Source organism: Lissotriton helveticus, chromosome 2_1 (genome assembly GCF_964261635.1).
Source record: "Lissotriton helveticus chromosome 2_1, aLisHel1.1, whole genome shotgun sequence".
Taxonomy (NCBI): domain Eukaryota; kingdom Metazoa; phylum Chordata; class Amphibia; order Caudata; family Salamandridae; genus Lissotriton; species Lissotriton helveticus.
In genome coordinates, this window is record NC_136059.1 from 589,996,063 (window position 1) to 590,020,298 (window position 24,236).

Below are 24,236 nucleotides of genomic sequence, written 5' to 3' on the forward strand. Positions count from 1 at the left end.
AGCAGCCATGTTTTTTCAGGATGAAGTAGATTTTAAGGCTTACAACGTTCCAAGCAATATGATAGGATGGGACAATTCTTGCAAGTATGCCTGGTGCAAGACCTCTTGCACTACCCGGTATCCTGAATTTGACTGTAGAATTCACTGGAATTCCAATGGGGTGTGGTTAAGGTTTGTGGAACATGAGCCTGAATCGAGAGAGTAATGTGCAGGAGAAGTGGAGGCAAGATGGCGGTTGCTTGAAGTAGCTGTAACACAGGTCTCTGACCAGCCGCTGGACAAAATGCAGTAGAGGAGAGAAGGGAAAGGAAAATCAAGAAAAACCTGCTGGAGTATGCTGGCAGTGGCCGTGACAAAGTTTTGGCAGGCTGCTACTTTGTTGGTTAAGCTCGCTGGCAGGAGGCGTGGAGATACACTGTTGCAGAGAAATCTTGTATTGGCTTGTCAGCGCCTATTAGCAGCAGTGGCGAGACTCAACGACTGCAGCTCCAGTGGAGGATACAAACTGAGTGTCAGAATGAGCCCCAAAGCAGCCGGAGTTGGAGCGGTCAACCAGAAGAGAAAAGGTGCCTCGCTGACAGCAGCAGCAGCCGCACCATCGGATACGGCCGGTTCCGGAGTGGAGTCTCGGCTGAGCCAGCGGCCTCTACCGGCCAGGATGAAACGAGACTCGGAAGATGAGAAGATGGGGAAAGGCGCACCTCTCGTACCTCAGCGCCTGGTTGGCACTTCAGTTTTGGAAATACTTTGAGGGTTAGGGAGCACTGCACTGCAGAGGGGCCAAAACAACCAGAGAAGGCTGTGGGGAGTTACGCAAGGACACCCTGACAAAGGGCCCTCCTGAAACAAAGCATCAGCATTAAAGTTCAGTGACCTGGAGGCCGGTGTAAGATACAGAGTCAGGAACAGGCAAGGTAAGGAAAAAGCTACTTACCCAGTAGGCATCTGTTCTTGGTATGTGGAGCTGTAGATTCACATGCTTTGCATACTCCTACCATGTAGTGTTGGGTCCGGATGTTTGCAAGTTGTTTTTCTTGGAAGAAGTCTTTCCAGTCACGAGGTAGGTGACTCCTCCTTTCGGTGATAGTGCGCATGGGCATCAACTCCATTGTTAGATTGTTTTCCCCGCAGAGGGTGAGAATGGAGTTAGTAAGTGTAGAATAAAGATGTTCATGAAAGAGTATATGAGTAATAAACTGCAACAGGTACAGGCACCCCGGGAGGCGGGTGGGCACATGTGAATCTACAGCTCTACATGCCAAGAACAGATGCCTACTGGATAAGTAGAATTTTCTGTTCGAGGTATGTGAGCTGTAGATCACATGCATTGCATAGACTATACAGCACCAATCTCCCAAAGCGGTGGCTAACCTGTAGCTGTTGCAGTTTTTTATTTTGATTTAACAGACCTTTATTTACCTTAATGCAAGAATACATCATTTGGCCTACAACCCGCCAATGGGGCCGGCCGCAGTACGATACGATAGTCATGTTTCAGGAATCGCATCAAAGCATAGTAGTCTCAATCTATGTAATGGTATTACAACCTTTCAATGTGCCAATCTAAAGTCTTGCATTGTCAGAATATAGCTACAAGCAGCCTTATTTCGATTATTCCTTAGTAACAGCCGAACAATTTAACTCCCCCCCCCCCCCCCCCCCCCACAACAACCCCGGAATCCAATCAAGGCAGCAGTCAATAGTGCAGAATATCAGAAGATAGGTAAGGTAAGCAGGATTTCGAAATTGTCACGGTAGTGGTGTAGGCATTGGTCAGGTCAGGTTCATACACACAAGGCTCATATAGGAAGTGAAACGCAGCATAGAACATAAAAAGGGGAGGTCAGGTGGCCTCAGATATAAAGTGTATATTGATCATGCACATGCTGAAACAGGGGATATCGTTACCACAATCGTTACTCAACAGCTGGCATCTATCCATTGAGGAAGTACCGGAATAATCCACTCAAGTACTGCACGCTCGCATTCAACAGACATTAATCGTCTCCTAGCTTAGATAGCATGTACTCAGTGTATGGGCCCCAAATATCTAACGGGCGTGAAGTAGCAGGTAGTTCTTCGTAGTAACAAGCCAACTGATCACGACAATATGCCATATCTTGCAGCCACAGTTTGACATCAGGCGCCCTTCTCCCACCCCAGCAAGCGGCCACCTTTCGCTTAGCAATCTGCAGCGCTAGCACTACCAATTTTCTCATTCCAGCTGGTACTCCAGAGGCCATGCCCAGCAGACAAAGGCGCGGATCCTTAGTAAGCTCAAACAATGTCATTTCGGATAACGCGACAGTGACATCCGTCCAGAAAGCAGACACCCTTGCGCATCCCCAGGACAAGTGGAGAAAGTCGGCGCCATCCAACCCACAACGCCCACAAACAGATGAATCACGGAGACCATACCTGGCCAATTGTGCAGGCGTATAATACCATTGTTGCAAGAATTTATAGTGAATGAGTCGAAAATTCCCATTCACTACGAATTTACCAGTCATAGTGCAGCACTCAGACCATTCATCATCAGTCAAGGGCTCAGGCAAACACTCATCCCATCTTGCCTTCGCAATCTCAGCCCCTCCTCCTTCATCCTCTTGCGACGCTCGATATAATCGTGAGATCAATTTTGCCCGATTAGTTGTCGTATAAATGATTTGTAATGCGCCCAACACAGACGGTTCCGCCGGGAAAGAGGGATATAAAGCTCGTATCGCAGCACGCAACCTAACATAAATAAAGGTGGCCATGGTGGTATTCGACGTCTGATCCAATAGAGTCTGTAATGGGAGAAACTGAGCATTTGGAAAAACATCTTCCATAGTGTTTGCTCCAGCTCCCTGCAGCAGCTGCAATGCTCCCACTTCACTCGTAACCGAGATATCCTCATGATATAACAACGGCATTCCCGTGCATAAGGCGGCAGTCAGTTCGAGCGCTTGCCCAATTCCCCCATGCCTTGGAGGTACACTGTACCGTGTCCACCTCGCCTTTTTCGTAGACCGAATGAGAATTAACCACCATCGCCTTTAGGGGTATAGGCTGTACTGCGCTGGCCTCAAGCGGCGTATATGGTGGTGCCGAAAGCCAATAAGTGGCGAAGTGAGCCTGAGCACAGAGATAATATAGTTTCATGTCAGGCACGGCAAATCCACCTAACTCGTATGGCTTCGTTAGGATATCCCACTTCACTCGCGGTTTCTTCCCTCCCCAGGCTAACGTAATTAACAATGATTGAAGCTGTGCAAAAAAATGAGATGTTAGGGCAATTGGTATATTAACGAAATAGTACAAAAACTTAGGCAGGACTACCATTTTAATCAGGGAGACACGGTCAGCAAACGAAAGTGGCAATCGTATCCATCGGGTCACCTGATCTTCCAAGTTTGATATAGCCACTCCGTAGTTAGCTCTAGTCACCTCTTGGACGTCGCGATGTACCCAGATCCCCAGGTACCGAACAGGTTCTATGGCCCATGCCAAGGGAAATTCCAATGGAAACGGCTGCGTGATGCCTGTAAGAGGTAATATTATGGATTTGTCCCAATTAATGGTAAGGCCAGAAAAGAGCCCGAACCGAATGAACTCCCGCAATATTCTTTCAAGATTTTGGGCAGGCTCCCTCACATACAGAACCATATCGTCGGCGTACATGGATATAGCCAGAGACCTAAGAGGGAAGCGCAATGCCGTGTCCGCGTATCTCTGTCTCAGTATACATGCTAGTGGCTCCATTATGATGGCAAACAGCAAGGGCGATAGCGGGCAACCCTGCCTAGCGCCCCTCTGAACAGAAAACGTGGCCGACACATGACCGTTCACCCGCACCCTTGCAATCGGGTTCGTATAAAGCAGGATGATTAAGGATATAAAGAAGGAGGGCACACCCATGCGCTGCAACACCACTATCATATATCGCCATACAACAGAGTCGAATGCTTTAGCAGCATCCAACAGCACAGCAACCGCAGCTAGGTCTGGCTGAAGGAGATGCAAAACAGCGAACAAAGCCCTCAAATTATGTGTAGTAGAGCGGAGGGGAATGAAACCGGACTGATCCGGTAGACCCTTGACTGGTAATATCAAGCGCAGTCGCGTTGCCAGCACTTTAGCAATAATTTTAACGTCAGTATTCATAAGGGACAATGGTCTGTACGACTCGCATTGATTACGTGGTTTGCCCGGCTTCGGTAGAGCCACCAGTAGAGCCTCCCTCATCGTGGCCGGCAATTGTCCCTGTTCTAAGGTCTCCTCAAGGACCAGTGCCAAATGTGGCAGCAGCAGGTCTACATACTCCTTATAAAACTCGGATGGCAATCCATCTGTACCTGCTGCTTTGCCGTTTGGTAGAGCCGCGATGGCATCGCGGAGCTCCCCCTCTGTGATATGATGCATTAAAAAATCCTGCTGACGTTTCGATAGCCAGACCAGCGCTATGTCCTCCAAGTATTGTGCGGTCTCCTCCTCTCCAGCCGTCTCCCTATGCCCATACATATGCTTATAATATTGCACAAAACAATCGAGAACACCGGTCGCAGTCGTCACATTCACGTCCCCATCCATGATCTCTTGTACACCAGAGTCTAGCCCATGGTTCCTTAATCCTATCTGCCAGCCCACGTCCTGGACGCCCTCCCTCACCAAAATACCTTGCCCTAGTGCGTTTAGACAAAAATGTAACCTCCTGTTCTGCCAGATCATTGTACTCAGAAACCTTCAGCCGTATGTTAGCCAATAGTGAAGCCGCCGGCTGCAGCTCATGCTGCCGTTCTAGGGAAAACAGTTCGCGCTCCAACTTGGTCATGGAGTCCCTCAGAGATTTAAGCACACCAGATTGCATACCGATACACACTCCTCGTACAAGCACCTTAAAGGCCTCCCATACAGTTCCCATGTCATTCACAGATCCAACATTCTTAACAAAGAAGTCCTCAATAACTGTCCTTAGCTCCTCCCGGAGCACTAGATCCGATAAAGTACCAGGTGGTAAACGCCACGAGAAAGGGGCAGGTGTATGAGATGGCAACGACATCTCCATCAGCACAGGGGCATGATCGGATAATGTTCGAGTGAGATGGCACACTTTCGCCACCCATCCACTAACATCCCTTGTCACCAACCAGTAGTCCAAACGCGACCAGGTATCATGCGCTGAAGTGTAACAGGTACCCTCACGTACTCCCGGATGTCCAAGCCTCCATACATCCACCAATCCAAGTCCATTCAAACCATCACACACCGCAGTAGTTGCCCTTTTAGCAGCATAGGGACGATCATCCTTCCTGTCTAGAGCATTATCCAGCGTTACATTCAGATACCCTCCACAGACAATTGCAGAGGGAGGTAAAGCATACACTTTGTTCCATAAGGTGATATAAAACTCGGGGTCATCAACATTCGGGCCATATGCACAAGTTACTACTTGTGTAACGATATATCTGTAAGAGACATTAGTTAGTGATAGATTCCTTACCTTAGAATATTCCCCAGGCGTCAGACTGGATCCGGAAATTTTTGCGTAGCAATACCCCTGCGCGTCGGTAGGCGTCGTCTGCGGCTCCGTGTCCGTCGTCGTCGTTAGCGCCGGAATGACGTTGTCGGAGTACTTAGACGCCGCCCATGCATGCTGACGTCAGTTCTGATACACAGCTTTTCCGCGCCAGATACGCAGAGCCATGATAGAACCAACACTGGTGCCAATAAACTAGGGCCCTGAAAGGGGATGACCTTAACCCTAGATATCGGTTCGCAGAACGGGGAGGATGGGTGGGTCGGTAAGGAATCTATCACTAACTAATGTCTCTTACAGATATATCGTTACACAAGTAGTAACTTGTGCATCTGAAAGAGACACGTTAGTGATAGATTCCTTACCTTAGAATAGATACCCCAGCAATACCAACCCCGTGGTGGGTCTGCGAACCAATAATCACACCAGAAAGTCCTGGAGGACGGAACGGCCAAAGAAGCCATCCCTCCGGACTTGACTGTCCAGGCAGTAGTGTCTTGCGAACGTGTGCAGCGAGGCCCACGTAGCTGCCTGGCAAATGTCCTGTAAGGGGACTCCCCGGCCCAGGGCAGTTGCAGTTGCCGTGGCCCGAGTGGAATGAGCCCTCAATCCAACAGGGGGCTCCTTCTTAGCCATGGAGTAACATGCCTGGATACACAAGATGATCCACCGGGAGATGGTCCGCTTGTGTACCGCCTTCCCCTTCTTAGCACCCACGTAGCCAACAAAGAGTTGGTTATCCACCCGGAACTGGCGTGTGCGATCCAAATAGAATGAGAGCGCACGTTTTAGGTCCAGACGGTGGAGCCGCTCTTCCTCTTTAGAGGGATGCGGAGGTGGAAAGAAGGTTGGCAAGGTGATGGACTGCCCAATGTGGAAGGCTGAGACAACCTTGGGCAGGAAAGATGGCTTCGTACGTAACACAACCTTGTCCGGATGGACAGAAAGGAAAGGTGGAGTACAAGAAAGGGCCCGGAGCTCACTCACTCTCCTGGCAGAGGTGATGGCAACCAGGAAAGCAGTCTTTAGAGTCAGAAGACGAAGAGGACAGTTGTGAAATGGCTCAAAGGGAGCGCACATCAGGAAGGTAAGAACAAGGTTCAAGTCCCGCTGGGGCATCACGAAGGGAACAGGAGGGAACATGTGCGTGATGCCCTTAAGAAATCGATTTACAATAGGCGACTTGAACAAAGGCTGATCAGGTAGCCTTAAGAAGGCAGAAAGGGCAGAAAGGTAGCCCTTGACAGTGCCCAGAGCAGAGCCCTGCTGGGCAAGAGAAAGAAGGAAGAGGAGAACCTCAGAAAGGGGGGCAGAGAGTGGATCCACAGCCTTTGCTGTGCACCATGCCACAAATCTGTTCCACCTGCAGGCGTATACCGACTTTGTGGAGGGACACCTGGCTGCCAGAATGACATTACAGACTTCGGGAGGCAAGTCAAATGTCCTCAACTGTCGCCGCTCAATCTCCAAGCTTGTAGGTGGAGACTGGACAGGTTCGGGTGGAGGACCGTCCCCTGCTGCTGCGACAGAAGGTCCTCCCGAAGGGGCAGACGAATCGGGGGATCTACTGACATGCTGAGTAGCTCGGGATACCAGTATCTTCGTGCCCAGTCCGGAGCCACAAGGATAACCTGGGCCCGGTCGCGCCTGATCTTCTTCAGCACTCTGGGCAGAAGTGGTATAGGCGGAAAGGCGTACAACAGACCGCAACTCCACTCGCGACGAAAAGCGTCTCCGAGCGAGTGCCGCCTTGGAAATTCCAACGCGCAGAACTGATGACATTGCGCGTTCTCTTCGGTGGCGAATAGATCTAACCAAGGCTCTCCCCATTGCCGAGTTCAGACGCCATTCGTGATCCATCATGCACCGACGGCTGAGTTCGTCCGCCCTGGCATTCAGAGAACCTGCCAGGTGTTGAACTACCAGGGTCACACCCTGACTTTCCAGCCACTGCCAGAGGCGCAGAGCCTCCTGGCATAGGGTCCACGACCCCACCCCGCCCTGTTTGTTGCAGTACCACATGGCGGTGGTGTTGTCCGTGAACACCTGCACTACACTCCCCCGGACAGAGGGGAGGAATGCCTTCAGCGCTAGACGAATCTCCCGTAACTCCAACAGGTTGATGTGGAGCCGGGCCTCCGCCGGAGACCAGAGTCCTCTGATCTCCGCCTCTCCCATGTGGCCACCCCACCCCTGGAGGGACGCGTCCGTCACAACTACGTGCTCCGGGTGGGGTAGGGAGAGGGACCTGCCACTGACCCAATCGCGGTCCGTGAGCCACCACTGCAACTGTCTTGCAGTGCCCTCCGAGATCAAGACGTGATCGGACAAGTTGCCCTGATGCTGGGCCCACTGAAACTTCAGGTCCCACTGCAGAGCCCGCATCCGCCACCGGGCGTGACGCACCAGTAGGATGCAGGAGGCCATCAGCCCCAGAAGCCGCAGCGTCAACCTGACCGAGACTCGGGATAAAGGCTGAAAGATGGGAATCAGAGCCTGAATATCCCGAACCCGCTGTTCGGGAGGGTAAACCCGAAACTGCGCCGAGTCTAGAACCGCTCCGATGAAGAGGAGCTTCTGAGAGGGACACAGGTGCGACTTCGGCACATTGATGGAGAACCCCAGCAAATGCAGGAGGTCGGCCGTAGTCTGGAGGTGGCTGACGACTGATTGGGGCGAGCCCGCCTTCAACAACCAGTCGTCGAGGTAGGGGAAGACTGACACCCCTAACCTGCGCAGATGAGCTGCGACCACCGCCATCACCTTCGTGAACACCCGTGGGGCGCTGGTAAGGCCAAAGGGGAGCACGGTAAACTGAAAGTGCTCGTGGCCTACCGTGAACCGCAGGTAACGCCGGTGGGCCGGCAGGACGGGGATGTGAAAATAAGCGTCCTGCAAGTCCAACGCTACCATCCAGTCTCCGGGGTCCAGGGCAGCTAAGACCTGAGCTAAAGTCAGCATCTTGAACTTCTCTTGGCGGAGGAAGCCATTGACGTTCCGTAGGTCCAAGATCGGGCGCAGGCCCCCCTTGCCCTTCTTGGGCACCAGAAAGTAGTGGGAGTAACATCCACACCCTACTTCTGGCCCAGGAACGCGCTCGATGGCCCCCTTGGCCAAGAGGGCCGTGACTTCCTCTTGCAGAAGTTGCAAGTGATCCTCCGACACGCGGTGGAATTGCGGTGGCATGACTGGAGGGGTCGCCTCGAAGGGGAGGGAGTAGCCCCTTCGGACGATTTGCAGCACCCACTTGTCCGATGTGACAGTGCGCCAGTGGAAGTAGTGATGGCGAACCCTGCCTCCCACAGGCGTCACATGGGCCTGAAAGCTCGGACTAGGAAGGTTTGGAGGCAGGTGCTGCGGAGGGAGGTGTGGACTGGCCTCGCCGCTGACCCCGACCGCCGCCACCACGGCGGTTTCCACGGCCGCCACCGCACTGCTGGGTATTCTGCGGTGCGTGGCTGGCAGCACGTGTGGGGATGCCCCTTCCGTGGCCGCGAAAGGCACCCGATTGCTGGCGCGTGGTCGAGAGGCCTAAGGACTTGGCCGTAGCCCTGGAGTCCTTAAATCGCTCCAGCGCATGGTCTGCCTTGTCGCCAAAAAGGCGACAGCCATCGAACGGCATATCCAGGAGGGTGGCCTGGACATCGGCCGAGAAATTGGCGGACCTCAACCAGGCGTGGCGTCGAACCGCCACCGTCGTTGCCATCGCCCTTCCCAGTGAGTCCGTGGTATCCAGTCCACACCGGATAGAGTACCGTGCCGCATCTCGACCCTCCACAAGGGCTTGGGCGAGTTTAGCCCGGAACTCCTCCGGGCATTGTGGCAGCACGTCCGCGACCGTGTCCCACAGGGTGTGGGTGTAGCGGCCCAAGAAACACGCGGTGTTGACAGACCGCAGTCCCAAACTCAGGGACGAGAACACTTTCTTTCCGAACTGTTCGTATCTCTTGGATTCCCGATCGGGCGGGGCCGTCGGGAATGCGGTCTGGGAAGTGGAGGCCTGGATAACCAGGCTCTCGGGGGTGGGGTGGGTGGACAAAAAGCAAGGGTCGCCTGGGGCCGGGCGGTAGCGTCTGGCCACGTTCCTATCCACAGGCGGACCTGTGGCGGGCTTGGACCAAGTGCCCACAAGAACGTCACATAGGGCTTCATTAAACGGCAGCAGAGGCTCACTGAAGCTTGCCTGCGGTTTAAGAACCTCAGTGAGGAGGTTAGTCCTCACGGCCGCGACGGGGAGCTCCAGTCCCAAGGCCTTGGCTGCCCTAATCAACACTACGCTGTAAGCAGCCCCCTCCTCCGTAGCCACGGTGGGAGGGGAGACAAATCCAGTGTCTGGCGAGGTGTCAATACCACTGGCCTCCCCAAGCTCATATGTCCAGTCCTCCTGTGACTGGCAATCCTGTGCCAGAGGGTCCTCAGACCCCTCCCAATCACCTCTGGCATCAGTCTCCTGTAATCCAGGGTCAACAGACTGGGCCTCCTCATGGAAATAGAAATCTCCAAAGGCCGTCGGAAGCGGTGCCCAACGGCGCCGTTCCGGCGCCAGAGTCGGACCAAAGGGAAGACTGGGGACGGCGTCCAGAATGGGCGCCGGGGGCGACACCCTCGGGCCGGCGCCGGTGAGGTCTACCGACGACGACCCGGACCCGGAAGCGGATCCTGTGAGGTCCTGCGGCGCCGGGACCGAAGTCGCCGGCGGCGCCGGGGCCGAAGCACCCGATGGCGTCGGGGCCGAAGCGCCCGACCCGCTAGGTCCTCCAGCCGGGACCGCTGGGCCCGGAGGCGCCGCGGGGCCCGGCCGAGGAGGGAGGGACTTCATGGCCATGAGGTACCGCTCGACCTCCTCCGGCGTCGCGCCGTGCCCAGGGACCCGAAGGTGTGGGGCAGGCGGCGACGCTTGCGACTCTCGCAGAGCCGCGTGGGCGGTGTCGCCCGAACCCCTGGCCGCATCGTGCGAGCGTCGGGGTGGGTCAGAGGAGCGATGATGCCGCTCCGACCTCTCATGCCTCTTACCTGAGGACTTGGATCCCGACGACCGATGTCCACTCCCGGAGCTGCGGGGACTCCGACCCCGCGACCGGTCCCTCGACCTCCCGTGGGACCGGGACCTGGAATGGCGCGGGGCCGACTGCCGGAGCTCGAGCCGCTTGCGGGACCGCTCCTGCCTAGCCTTCGACGTCAGGGCCCAGCAGTCGGAGCAGGTGCGGTCGTCGTGGTCGAGGCCTAAGCACTTCAGGCACCGGCGATGGGGGTCCGTGACCGACATTAGTCGGTCGCACTTCGAACAGGGCTTGAACCCGGGCATCCCTACCGGCACCGATAGAGTCGAAGACTCAAGAAAGAAATGATTGAAAAAGATCAAAAAGTTTAGTCAAAAAATGACTAGGGGTAGAGCTTCTCCGGATCTGCGCTAGCTGGCGCGGAAAAAAGAACTGACGTCAGCGCGCATGGGCGGCGTCTAAGTACTCAGACGACGTCATTCCGGCGCTAATGACGCCGACGACGGACGCGGAGCCGCAGACGACGCCTACCGACGCGCAGGGGTATTGCTACGCAAAAATTTCCGGATCCAGTCTGACGCCTGGGGATATTCTAAGGTAAGGAATCTATCACTAACGTGTCTCTTTCAGATATATTGACCATTGTGACCAGAGTGCCACACAATTTCCCATGCAATATAATATATCTACCCTCTTTGTCAATTTCCTCGTGTAACGAGACAAATGGCACATTTTTCTTAATCAAGATCATGACCCCACGAGCATATGAGGAGTAATTAGATGCCAGCCTAGTACCAGCCCATTGTCTAGCAACCGTTTCCGCCGCCCGCCCTTTAAGATGAGTCTCCTGAAGCAATACCACTTGCACTCCGTGTCTGTTTAAATATGCCAATACCTGCCTTGTCTTTTGTGGTCTGTTCAATACCCGCACATTCCATGTGATCCAAGTAATTCTGCCCCCCTTATCCATATGACCTGCCATGATGTAGCCTCGTAATTGGATCTGTGGCGCCCACTTCCCAGCACCAGTTGTTAAGCATAAAGTAACAAATCAGCCAATGGTCTGCAGGCTCCTTCTTAGAATGTAGATAGCATTGCAGCCTACCAATGCATTTCCCATCTGCCAACCCTCCCGTCCACATACCCGCACCATCAATAGCCCAAACCATAGCTTGGATTCTCTGGAACTCCCCCGTCCCCCCCCTCCCCACTTCAGCTCCTCCAACCTGCCAAAGCCATCCCAGATGCCTGCCTGTCCCCCCCTCCCACTTCGGCCCCCCCAACCAGCCAAAGGAAACCCAACCCCCCCACCTCCCTCCTCCCAACCAACTCGCAAACAGAATGTGGGGTATTCCCATATGTGGGGGCTAAGAGGCACAAAACTCCCGCCTTCAAGGAAAGCAGGAGGTGACTAAGCTGCCAGTATATGCAACCCAGCCCGTCGTCTCATGCCTACCCCGGCCATACCAACAGTAGCCAGTCCGTAAACCAAGAGATAGCCGATGCCCACCACCTAGCGAGCAATAGGCGCCGCTCCACAACTCTTCAGTCATACAACACAGTTTAGTCTACATATATCACATCGGCGCTATGTTAGTGATAAGAGCCAGTGCTACAACTCAGTGTTACATGGCCAGGCGTATAAACTGTAGTTCAGCATCTCAGATTGTCCATTGAACGGTCCTAAGTCCTATGACCTAGGAGAAGCACAATTATCCTAAACCACCTGTGCCACATGCAACACTATTGCGCAATTTCCACAGAGCACTTAAGTCTTCTGACCCATGAAGAATTTGTAAAATTCGGAAACCAAGCAGCACCTGCAAGAGGAGAAGCCATTATTACAGAAAGAGCGAATCATTCTTAATAGGCACGTCACTAGAGGCCCGTTAGCAAACAGTTATGAACGCCCCAAACATAGGAGTGCAGTGATTGATCCTCAGGCATGTCGTCATCCCCATCTTGCGCCCTGGCTGAGTCTTTCTTGCGCTTCTGCTGCTTCTTCGCACATTCCATGGCTGCCTTCGGAGAGTTAAAGATTTTGTTATCAGAGGGTGCCCCCATACGTAGCCGCGCTGGGTACAACATATCATATGGGATTTCCTCGTCCCGGAGAATCTGTTTTACTCTGGCAAATTCCTTACGTGCTGCCTGCACAGCCATGGTGAAGTCTGGGAAAAATTCCAATTAGTTACCCTGATAGTCTATGGTGCCTTTATCCCTCGCCAATCGCAGCAGCGTATCCCTGTCCCTGTAGTTCAAAATTCGAGCAATTATAGGACGTGGCGCTGCCCCCGGCACCGGACGCTTTGCCAAAGAGCGGTGTGCCCGCTCCACTGTAAACACTTTAGAGAGCTGGTCAGAAACAAATATCTCCACAAAGAGTCTCTCCATGAAATCTTCCATTTTGCCCACATTCGTTGATTCCGGCAGCCCCGTGACGCGATGTTGTTGCGCCAGGACCGCCCTTCCAACTCCTCATTCTTAGCCTGTATTACCGCCAACACTCTCTCCATACTGAAAACTTTATTAGTCACTGTCGCGAGGCCATCATCCGTCGCAGACACCCTTTGCTCTACCTCACCCATCCGTTCATTTTGCCGCTCAAATTGCGTGGACATATGGTCCAGTCGGTGATTAACTGCTTCCATAGTGCCTTCTATAGATTGCAGAGTTTTCTGCATGGCTATTAGCGTGGCCTCCAAGTTCGGCGCACACCCTGCGGCTCCTGACGGTTCAGTATCTGATAGACCCTGCGATGGGGGCACCCCAGTTCTACTTGTTTCAAAGTTTAGCTTGGGCTGATTTCTCTCAGGCCTGCCCATAGCGCTAGTTATAATTGTACACCCCTACCAGTAAGTCTCAAGACACTGATGAGCAACTTCGGTGTATCCCAAAATGGCGGCGCCAGCCCGGGAGGCGCACAAATGTCGCTAGGAGTTGGGCAATGACACAGCTATTCCCCAGCAGGTGTAATGAAATGCAGTTTCCAGCAGAGTCAGGGCCAGCAGGCGCTCGATATCCAAAATACGATCACTCAGACGCTATCCGCAACTCTAGCCCTGTCCTCCACCACGTTGTTCTCTAATTGTCGCTACAACACCACTGCCAAATCAGGCCGGACAGCCGCTCCCGCGTGCACCGATCAGCAAGCAGCTGCCCACATGCAATCGAGGGTTCTCCACAGCCCAGCGCCTCCGGTCCCGATCAGCAGCCCACCCCCGCCAGTCACAGCTCGCGCGGCCAGACCCGGAGCTACCGAATCCCGCCTCCGCAGCAATCGTTGCCGCCAGGCCTCAGCCCCACTCACCGCAACCAGCGTAGGCAAGCGCTCAATTTCGCCGCCGTCCACCAATTCCTCCACAGCATCAGGCAACTTCCTCCGTCGGATCTCTCGGCAGCAACGCCTCCGGGCCTCCCGGGCAGCGCCAGGTCCGATCTTCAGCTCTGCTCTCCGTACGAGGCACAGGCCGCCAGCATCCAAGGCGCGCCCCGGTCGGACATCGCCTGCACGGGGCTCCCGGAGGTCAGGACTCACTTCGCACTGACTCAGCCAACTACCGCACACAGGATTGCTATCCGCACCTCCCTCCAATCACTGCTACTCCGATCGGCAAGGCCCACCCCAGGTGCCGATGACGATCGGCTCCCGGCTCCAGCAGGCCTGTGTATTCTCCACGCGGCCGTGGCCGCGTCGGTTTCGTGAGGGCTGTAAGGATAGTCAAACCGGGGCCGCAGACCCCCGTACCAGGCTCAAACCACTCCACCGGTAGTCAGGCACAATATTCCGCCGGGGCAAAGAGCGACGGTATCTGGATTATGCGGATTACTAGCGGATATTCAGCTTAGACTGGCAGAGCCTCACCGATGTGCGGCCATCTTGCCGTGCGCCCTCTAGCGCCCCCTAGCTGTTGCAGTTGTTTGAAATAGTGTTCTAAGAACTGACTGGTCTACATTAGCTTGTTTTCTTGCTAATACATCTAAACAATAGTGCTTGGTGAATGTGTGCGGCGTAGACCATGTTGTAGCTTTACAGATGTAAGCTATGGGGATATATCTTAAGAAAGCCCTAGTAGCCCCTTGTTTGCGGTGGGATGCACTCTAGGGGGTATTGGTAAAGTCCTCTTTGCTTTTGCATAGCATGTTTGGATACATTTAACAGTCGACCAAGCAATACCCGATTTAGAAATAGGATTGCCTTTGTGTGGTACAGCAAAAGCCACAAAGAGTTATTTAGTTTGACAAAATGGTTTTGTCCTTTCTATGTAATTCAATAAGGCTCGTCTCACATCTAAAGTGTGTAGAGCCCGTTCTGCCACTGAATCTGGTTGAGGAAAGAACACAGGCAACTCAACAGATTGATTGATGTGAAATGCAGATACCACGGTAGGAATTTGGGATTAGTGTGAAGAACCACTTTATTTTTGTGGAGTTGAAAAAATGGTTCCGCTATGGTTAGTGCCGGAAGCTCACCCACTCTTCTCAGTGATGTGATAGCAATGAGGAAAGCAACTTTGCTAGTGAGCAATTGCAGTACACATTTATGCAAAGGCTTGAAGGGTGGACTCATTAGTCTGGTAAGGACAATGTTAAAATTCCACACTGGAGCAGGTGGAAGTCGTGGTGGAATAACTCTTTTGAGTCCCTCCATAAAATCCTTGATAACGGGTACTCTGAAAGGGACAGATTCTGTCTATTTTGAAGGTATGCAGCTATTGCAGCGAAATGTAAGTGTATGGATGTGTAAGGCAATCCTGACAGCTGCAAGTGTAGTAAGTAACAAATTATATTTTGAATTGAAGCATCTAACAGGTTGATATGATTGTTATTACAATGTAACATGTAAATCCAGTACTTGTATAGCGCACAAATCACCCCCCGAAGGGGTATCTCGGCGCTGGGGGCCGGTGAAAAGATTAAGCGAGGTATTGCCCAGAGTCGCATGGTGCTGGGCAGACCCCTGCCGCCGGAGCCGGGGATCGAACCGTGATCCCCAGTGTCCAGCGCCAGTCGCCCTCGTCGCGGGGCCACACCTATTCCCTACAATATATAACAAACTGCTTCCACTTAGCTGCATAGCAAGCCCTTGTAGTAGGCTTTCTGGCCTCTTTAATGATGTTCATACAGTCTAGTGGAAGGTTTAGATAACCAAACTATGATTTCAGGTGCCAGATCGCTAGGTTTAGTTCTTTGGGATCTGGGTGTCTTATGTCTCCATGGCTCTGTGAGAGGAGACTGGGAGCACGATGCAGTTTTTGGCAAGGAACTACTGAGAGCTCCAACAGGGTAGTGAACCAAGGTGGACTGGCCCATGTGGGAGCTACTAGGATCAGTGGGAGGGAAGTTTGTCTGAGTTTACGAACCACTAGTGGAAGGAGTTCGAGAGGCGGAAAAGCATAGGCAAATATCTCTGACCAGTTCATGCATAGTGCATTGCCTTTGGACAATGGGTGTAGATACCTGGAGGTAAAGTTTGGGCACTTTGCGTTTTGGTGTGTGGCGTACAGATCTATCTGTGGAAAACCACACATCTGAAAGAATGGGAGGAGAACTTTAGGGTGAAGTTACCACTCATGAATCTGTTGTCTCTGTCTGCTGAGAAGGTCTGCGACTTGATTGTTCACTCCTGCCAGGAGAGAAATAATGTGATGTGTGGCCCACCTTCAAATGGCTTGTGCAAGAAGTGACAGCTGGAGAGAGTACGTCCCCCCGTTAATGTATGTAATACATGGCTGTCATGTTGTCGGTGAGGACTACGACAGCTCTTCCTGCAAGGTGAGTCTGGAAGGCTTTTGAGTGCTAGAAATACTGCTAGCAGCTCTAGATGATTTATATGAAGTTGCTTTTGCTTTTGACCCCATAAACCTTGAACTGTGTGAGTTTAGAGATGAGTTCCCCAACCAGTGAGCAATGCTTCTGCTGTTAGCAATGTCTGTGGAAATGGGTCAATGAAGGGTCGACCTTTGGATACGTTTTGTGGATTCCACCCCTGCAGAGAGCCATGGGTGCGGCAGTCCACCAACACTAGATCTGACAATTGACCCTGAAACAGATCCACGGTTGTGCTAAGTGTTCTTGAAGGGGACGCATTTGAAGTCTTGCATGGGTAACTATCATGATGAAAGACACCATGATTCCAAGTAGCTGCATGTATACTCGAGCTGATAGTGAGTGGTGGGTCTGAAATTGTGAGATTAGAGCCTGAATAGTGCATATTCTGGCTGCATTGGGACATGCTAGAGCTTCTTGAGTATTGAGAAAGGCTCCCAAATATGTTTGTGTGTTGGAGATGGGACTTCAACACATTCACTGTGAACCCCAGATTGTGCAATAATTGCAGTGTTATTTGAGTGTGCGGAAGACACTTTGGGTAAGAGCTGGCTTTGATGAGCCAGTCGTCCAAGTGTGGGAAGACATGAATATGCGGTCTTCGCAGGTGAGCAGCGACTACTGCAAGGCATTTGGTGAATTCTCTGGGAGCAGTGGCGACTCCGAATGGAAGCACTGTGAACTGGTAGTGTTGTCCCACTACCACAAACCTGAGATATTTCGGATGAGGGGGGATCTACTGGAATATGAAAGTATGCGTCCTTTAAGTCTAGAGTAGACAAAAAGTCACCTTGCAGTAGAAGTGGGAGCACTTGTTAAAGAGTGACCATAAGAAAGTGATCTGAGTGAATATACTGATTTAGCTCTCTGAAGTCTAACATATGCCTGAGAGAGCCAGCCTTTTTTGGGTATGAGAAGTATAGGGAGTGCACGCCCAATCCTTGATATGGTAATGGTAGAGGCTCTATAAATCCTTCTTGCAGAAGAGAGTGAACCTCCTGTTTGAAGAGGTGTAGATGCTCTGGTGACACTTTGCATGGAAGTGGAGGAAAGTTTGGGGGATTGTTGATAAGCTCCTGGTAATAACCAGATTGGATAATTCCTACGACCCATCTGTCTGAAATTATTGTATCAACAATATGGGGGGGTGGGATGCACACCTTTTCACAATGTCTCATTTTAAATTTATCTGAACGTACTCTGGTATGCGTGCAGCTTGGTCACAGTGTCATGCCCAAAAGACACTGACAAGTTGACAAAATTGATGAATGGGCCGTGTCTCCGACCCAGACCAAACGCACAGCGCAATTTGCCTCATTGGCAATAGTTCATTCCTTTTTAGAAAACCACTTAAACTTATTTCATTCAACCTTATTCGCGTCTTTTTCATCTGACTCTTGAATTTGTAGTACCTTGTGCGCAGTAGTGCATATCCACGAGAGTTAACAACTGGCTAAATGAATATTGTGAAAGGTAAAATGTTTGCTAATATGTTAAATGCGAGTAGAGTTAAATTATGATTGAGTAACGGTTGTTGAACTCGGAGAGGGAGGGGGATTCATTATTTGTGTGAAAAGCACTTACTGAGAGCATGGATAGGCAAACAGTAGAATCATGGAGGGTGTTGTTCAGGGTAAGACAAAAGTTGGTTACAAAGTAATTGTATTGCGGGCAAAACAAACATCAGATTGTAAAGAGAGTGATATAATTTGATGACACAGTATGATGTATACTGATTGGATGTTATTTTTATTGTTATTCACAGTGACCCCCGACGAAGGGCATTTCATGCCCGAAATGCATTGGGTTATTTTTAATAAACACTGTCTTTTACGAACTTCGCATCAGTCATGCTCTTTCAAGAGGCCCGGAGTGGCACAGGCGGAACATTATAAACGCAGAAAAAGGTGCACGAGGTCAAGTGAGGACTACAAATTCAAGCGAGTCAGATGAAAAAGACGCGAATAAGGATGAATGAAATAAGTTTAAGTGGTTTTCTAAAAAGGAATGAACTATTACCAATGAGGCAAATTGCGCTGTGCGTTTGGTCTGGGTCGGAGACACGTCCCATTCATCAATTTTGAAGTTATTGTATGCCAGATGGAGAGGAATTGTGAGAGGTGTCCCCCGTCAGGTGTGGAATGATCGGGGGAAGGGGAGGCAAGTCACTGTTTGTTTGTTGAGGGGGAGGTGCAGGTGTGGAACCTTTACCTCTTCCCTTGCCATTATTGCCTTTAAATCCGCCTCGAAAGTAACTTCTTGAAGAGGATGACTGCCTTTTGCCTTTATATGATGTGGAGGTTGTCTGTAGATATGTTTTTGGCCCCCGCCCCCACTTCCCCTGCAGAAGGAGCGACAAAAAGAACCCCGATTGGATGGGGACAGTCGGGCTCCCATAGATTTTGCAACATCTGTATCCTTCTTTGTCTTCTCTATGTGTCTACGACAGGGCCAAAGAGATGCTTTTTATCAAAAGGTAAGTTTAAGATAGAAGCCTGTACCTCGGGTTTAAACACTAAAATTCTAATCCAGACGCGCCTTCTTAGCAAGACACTGCTATTGGTTACACGAGACGCAGTGTCAGCTGCATCTAAAGCACATCTAATAGATGGGTTTGAAATTAGCTTTCCTTCCTGAACTAGAACGTGTGCCTTAAACTTATGTACATCAGGTAGAAATTGGAGCAATTGTTTCAATTTGTCGTAGTGCGCTCAGTCGTATCTAGCTAAGAGAGCCTGGGTATTGGCAATTGCTAGAGATTGGCTGCATGTTCAGCTACTCTTTTTCCTGAGGCATCTATTAGTTTAGAATCCTTGTCCGAAGGAGGGATATCCCCTGATGTTTGTCAGTTTGCCTGTATACGTGCATTAGAAACCACTTAGGAACCTAATGGTAATTGACCCTTGATGTAAACTGGATCTGATGGTGCAGATTTATACTTTTTATCTACCCTTGGTGTAAGCATTTGTGCACAAACACAATCTTTAAAGATGTCGTCCGCATGTTTTAGCATACCCTTAAGCATGGGCAGTGTGTGAGTGGATCTTTGGGAAGAGCTTAGTGTCTCAAAGAGAAAATCCTCCTCAAGTGACTCTTTATTAAGCTGAACTCCATGATATTTATCAGCCCTATTTATTAGCTCTATGTACCCTACATTATCATCAGGTGGAGAGGGTTTTGTAGGGTATAGATCTGGATCGTTATCTGTGTTTGGATCTGTGCTTAATCGTTCCATGGATCAGGACTATTATTATCTACCCCGTCCCCATTATCCTGTTTGTCAATTGTTTGTTGTGAATTTGTGAGTGTTATCAACAAATTTGGGTTAGGTGGGGAAGGAGGTGTTAGAGGAGGAGAAGAGGGGTTAGTACCAACATGTTTTCTCTTAAGAGGAAGTGTCCTCGGTTTCTGGTTTGCGTTTTAAGGGCAATTTCGCTTGAATATGTCCAGTTTTGGGATTAATGACCAGTTCTTTTTGTTTCAGGTCTGGGTTTGAAAGCGGGACGTCGAAACAAGGCTCCTTTGATGGAGTAGGAGCCGTTTTATCTTTTGGTGCCAATATTTTTGGAGCCGAGGTTTTCGGCGCCGAAGTATTCGGGCACAAAGATGGTGTCAGTTTCGGCACGAAGGAGTTGACTCCGAAAAGTGTTTCGGTCTCAATGGCAATTGTTACGGCTTGGTGCCCAAATGTGGCCGACTTGAACCCGAGCCGGAAAGCTTTAATATTTGTTTCGGTGCCGGGCCCGAAGGCGGTGCATTGGTAATAGATTCTCTGTGCCGAGCTTGGCCCGAAGGCAGAGGCGGGACCGGGTCCTTTTTATTTGTCAGAGGTGGAGGTGGAGTTTGGGGAAGGGGAGGATCAGTACTCCCGGTACATTGACCCGGCAGAATCTCTTCGTCAATTTTGGAGTCGGCTTCTGACACGGAAATGAGTTCCTCTTCTTCCTCGGCTCCTTGCGCGTCGTCGTCTTGTTCGGAATCTTCTCTGAAGAGATCCAGAATGGAGCAGCTGTGTTGTTGCATTTTGTGACGTCGAGCACGATGGTCATGGAGCGGCTACTTGGAACGGAATGAATATGCTACTTACCAGTATGCATCTGTTCTTGGCATGTAGGGCTGCTAACATTCATATCTTAGCATTAGATCGCCGCCTAGTGTTGGGCTCGGATGATTGCACATTGTTGTCCTGGAAGAGTCTTCGAAGTATCCTGAGATAGGTGGCTCCTCCCCTGGACTACAGTGCGCATGGGCATCGGCTCCATCCCCAGATTGTTTTTCGCCATTGTGGCAGAAGATGGAGTGAAAAGTGTAAAGGATGTCCATGCTAATGAATAAATACAATAGTATATCTGCAGCTGCGACAGGCACCGGGGAGGAGGGCGGGCGATATGAATGTTAGCAGCCCTACATGCCAAGAACAGATGCATACTGGTAAGTAGCATATTCAGTTCGAGGCATGTGGGCTGCTAAATTCATATCTTAGCATAGAATACATAGCAGTCCCTCCATCAGCGGCGGTTGCCCGTGCCAGCTGCAGAAACCTGAAAAAGTGTCTTCAGAACAGCCTGTCCTACAGCAGCTTGCTGCTTGGAATGCACATCAACACAGTAGTGTTTAGTAAAGGTGTGTGGTGTAACCCACGTGGCTGCTCTGCAAATATCCTCTAAAGGAATGTTCCCTAGGAAAGCCATGGATGCCCCCAGTTTGCGTGTGGAGTGCGCTCTGGGGGGTATTGTTAAAGTGCGCTTGGCTTTTTGATAACATATCTGGATGCATTTAACAATCCATCTGGCTATCCCTGCTTTGGAAATCGGGTTGCCTTTGTGTTGTGGTGCGAAGGCAACAAAGAGTTGTTTTGTTTTTCTAAAGGGTTGTGTTCTGTCTATGTAGTACATCAACGCCCTCCGTACATCTAAGGTATGGAGCATTCTTTCCGCCACCGTTTGCGGGTTTTGAAAGAATGCTGGTAAGTCAATAGTTTGGTTTAGATGAAACTGTGACACCACCTTCGGAAGGAATTTGGGGTTAGTGCGTAGCACTACCCTATTTGGATGGATTTGAATGAATGGCTCTTGGATTGTGAGCGCCTGCAGCTCACTGACACGCCTCAGAGACGTAATAGCTACAAGGAAAGCTACTTTCCACGTAAGGAACTGGAGTTCACACGAGTGCAGTGGCTCAAATGGCGGTCCCATCAGTCTGGTGAGAACGACATTGAGGTTCCACACCGGAGCTGGCGGTGTTCTTGGGGGAATGACTCGTTTCAGACCTTCAAGGAAGGCTTTAATGGCAGGCACCCTGAAGACAGAGAGGTGCTGCCTGTTCTGGAGATAAGCCGCTATGGCGGATAGATGTATCCGAATGGAAGTGTACGCTAGATTGCACTTGTAAAGATGCAACAGATAGCAGATGATGTTGGGGATAGATGCATCTAGCGGGTTGATGTCATTGGCTGTACAGTAAATGACAAAACGCTTCCACTTTGCAGCATAGCATGCTCTAGTAGTTGGTTTCCTCGCCTCCTTGATGATGTGCATGCACTCCGGAGGTAGGTTAAGGTATCCAAACTCTAGGACTTCAGGAGCCAGATCGCCAGGTTGAGCTGTTGTGGATCTGGATGCTGAATGTCTCCATGGTTCTGCGTCAAAAGACTGGGCGTGAGGCGCAGTCTTTGATGCGGCACCACTGAGAGTTCGAGGAACGTGGTGTACCAAGCCTGGCGCGCCCACGTTGGAGCAACCAGGATGAGAGTCATCTCGTGCTGCCTTAGCTTTCTTGCGACCAGCGGTATTAGAGGGGCTGGCGGAAAAGCGTACGCAAATTTGCCTGACCAGTTCATCCATATCGCATTCCCCTGCGACTGTGGGTGAGGGAACCTGGCGGCAAAGAGTTGGCATTTTGCGTTCTCTGCTGTGGCAAACAGGTCTATCTCCGGATGACCCCACTGCTGGAAGTACGGGTGGAGAACAGATGGGTGTATCTCCCACTCGTGCATTTGATGGCTGTATCTGCTGAGCAGATCCGCCATCTGATTGTCCTTTCCTGGGAGGTGTTCTGCCATGAGGAAAATGTTCCTCTGAATGGCCCACTTCCACATGCTCTGAGCCAGATGAGACAGCTGTGGCGAGTGGGTGCCTCCCTGCTTTTGAATGTAGTACATCGCGGTCATGTAGTCCGTCCGGACTAGCACGACTTTGTTGCACAGATGTACAATGAAGGACTTGAGCGCCATGAAGATTGCCATCAGTTCCAGATAGTTGATGTGCATCTTTTGTTGCTGCGTCGTCCATAGTCCCTGCACTGTGTAAGTGAGCACATGAGCTCCCCATCCCTGGAGAGATGCGTCCGTTGTCAGGACAATCTGCGGCACGGGCTCTTGGAACAGTCGGCCCTTGCAAAGGTTGTGTGGAGTCCACCAATGCAGAGAGTCGTATGCCCGACTGGTAACCAACACTAGGTCTGTCAATTGCCCACGAGCCTGTGTCCACTGATTCGCTAAGCACTCCTGGAGCGGGCGCATATGTAGCCGTGCGTGAGGGACTATGAAGATGCAGGAGGCCATCATGCCTATCAATTGCATGAACACTCTCGCTGGAAGCGAGTGTTGTGGCCTGAACTTTGGATCAGAGCCTGCATGCTGTCTATCCTGACTTGGTTTGGCTGAGCCATGGCCGTCAGGGTGTTGATCGTTGCACCTAGGAACTGCCGGACATGCGCCGGCTGAAGATGCGATTTTGGGTAGTTCAGGGAGAAACCCAGATCGTGAAGAAGGTGAATTGTAGTCGACATGTCTGCGGCGCACTGTTGCTCTGACTTGGCTTGCACGAGCCAGTCGTCTAGGTAGGGGTAGACATGGATGTTCTGCCTCCTGAGGTGCGCCGCTACTGTCGCCAGACACTTGGTGAACACCCTCGGGGCTGTTGTGACTCCGAAGGGTAGGACTTTGAACTGGTAGTGCCTTGCCTTGAATAGTGAACCTGAGGTATTTCCTGTGTGACGGGTGTAGTGGAATGTGGAAATAAGCATCCTTGAGATCTAAGGTTGCTAAGAAGTCTCCCTGGTTTAGCAAGGGAAGAATCTGTTGCAGTGTAAGCATGTGGAAATGTTCTGATAGTATGTACAGGTTGAGGGGACGTAGATCTAGAATGGGCCTGAGAGATCCGTCCTTCTTTGGAATAAGGAAGTACAGGGAATATACCCCCGTGCCTTCCTCCCCCACCGGCACGAGCTCGATTGCTCCCTTTTGCAGCATCACCACTACTTCCTGCTGCAATAAGAGCAAGTGCTCTGCGGACATAGGCCGTTGCTTTGGCGGGATGTTGGGTGGAGTGGACTTCAACTCTAGGCAATAACCATACTGGACTAGTTGTCGCACCCACCTGTCTGTGGTGATGTTTCTCCAGACGGGCAGGAACTGCTGCAGTCTCCCCCCGACAGGTGTTAGGTGGTCGGGGGGCAGTGACAGAGAGTCACTGCTTGCTGGGAGTAGAGGTGCGGGAGCTGTTGTTTCCTCTGCCGCGACCTCTGTTGCTGTTATTCCTGTAACCTCCCTTGTTCTGTTTAGTGAACGAGGATTGTGTTCCACCTTTTGCGAACTGGGATTGTTGACCCATTTGTCCTCTGGTGACTCCACGTGCACCTGAGCGACGAAAATTGCTGCCACGAAACTGTTGTGACTGTAGGGCCCCCATAGACTTAGCAGTTTCTGTGTCTTTCTTTATTTTCTCTAGGGTGGTGTCAACATCCGGACCAAACAGACTATCAGGATTGACTGGCTGATTAAGAATTGTTGTCTGAATATCCGGTTTAAACCCTGAGATGCGGAGCCACGCTTGTCGTCTCAGCATAACGCTAGTGTTGATAGCTCTAGCAGCTGTGTCCGCAGCGTC

General features: G+C 51.3%; 1 protein-coding gene across 2 annotated transcripts in view; it reads right to left on the minus strand.

The window, feature by feature from the left end:
* TNPO1 (transportin 1) overlaps positions 1 to 24,236 on the minus strand; it is a 1,741,771-nt gene that overhangs the window by 392,524 nt on the left and 1,325,011 nt on the right. The window lies entirely within an intron of this gene.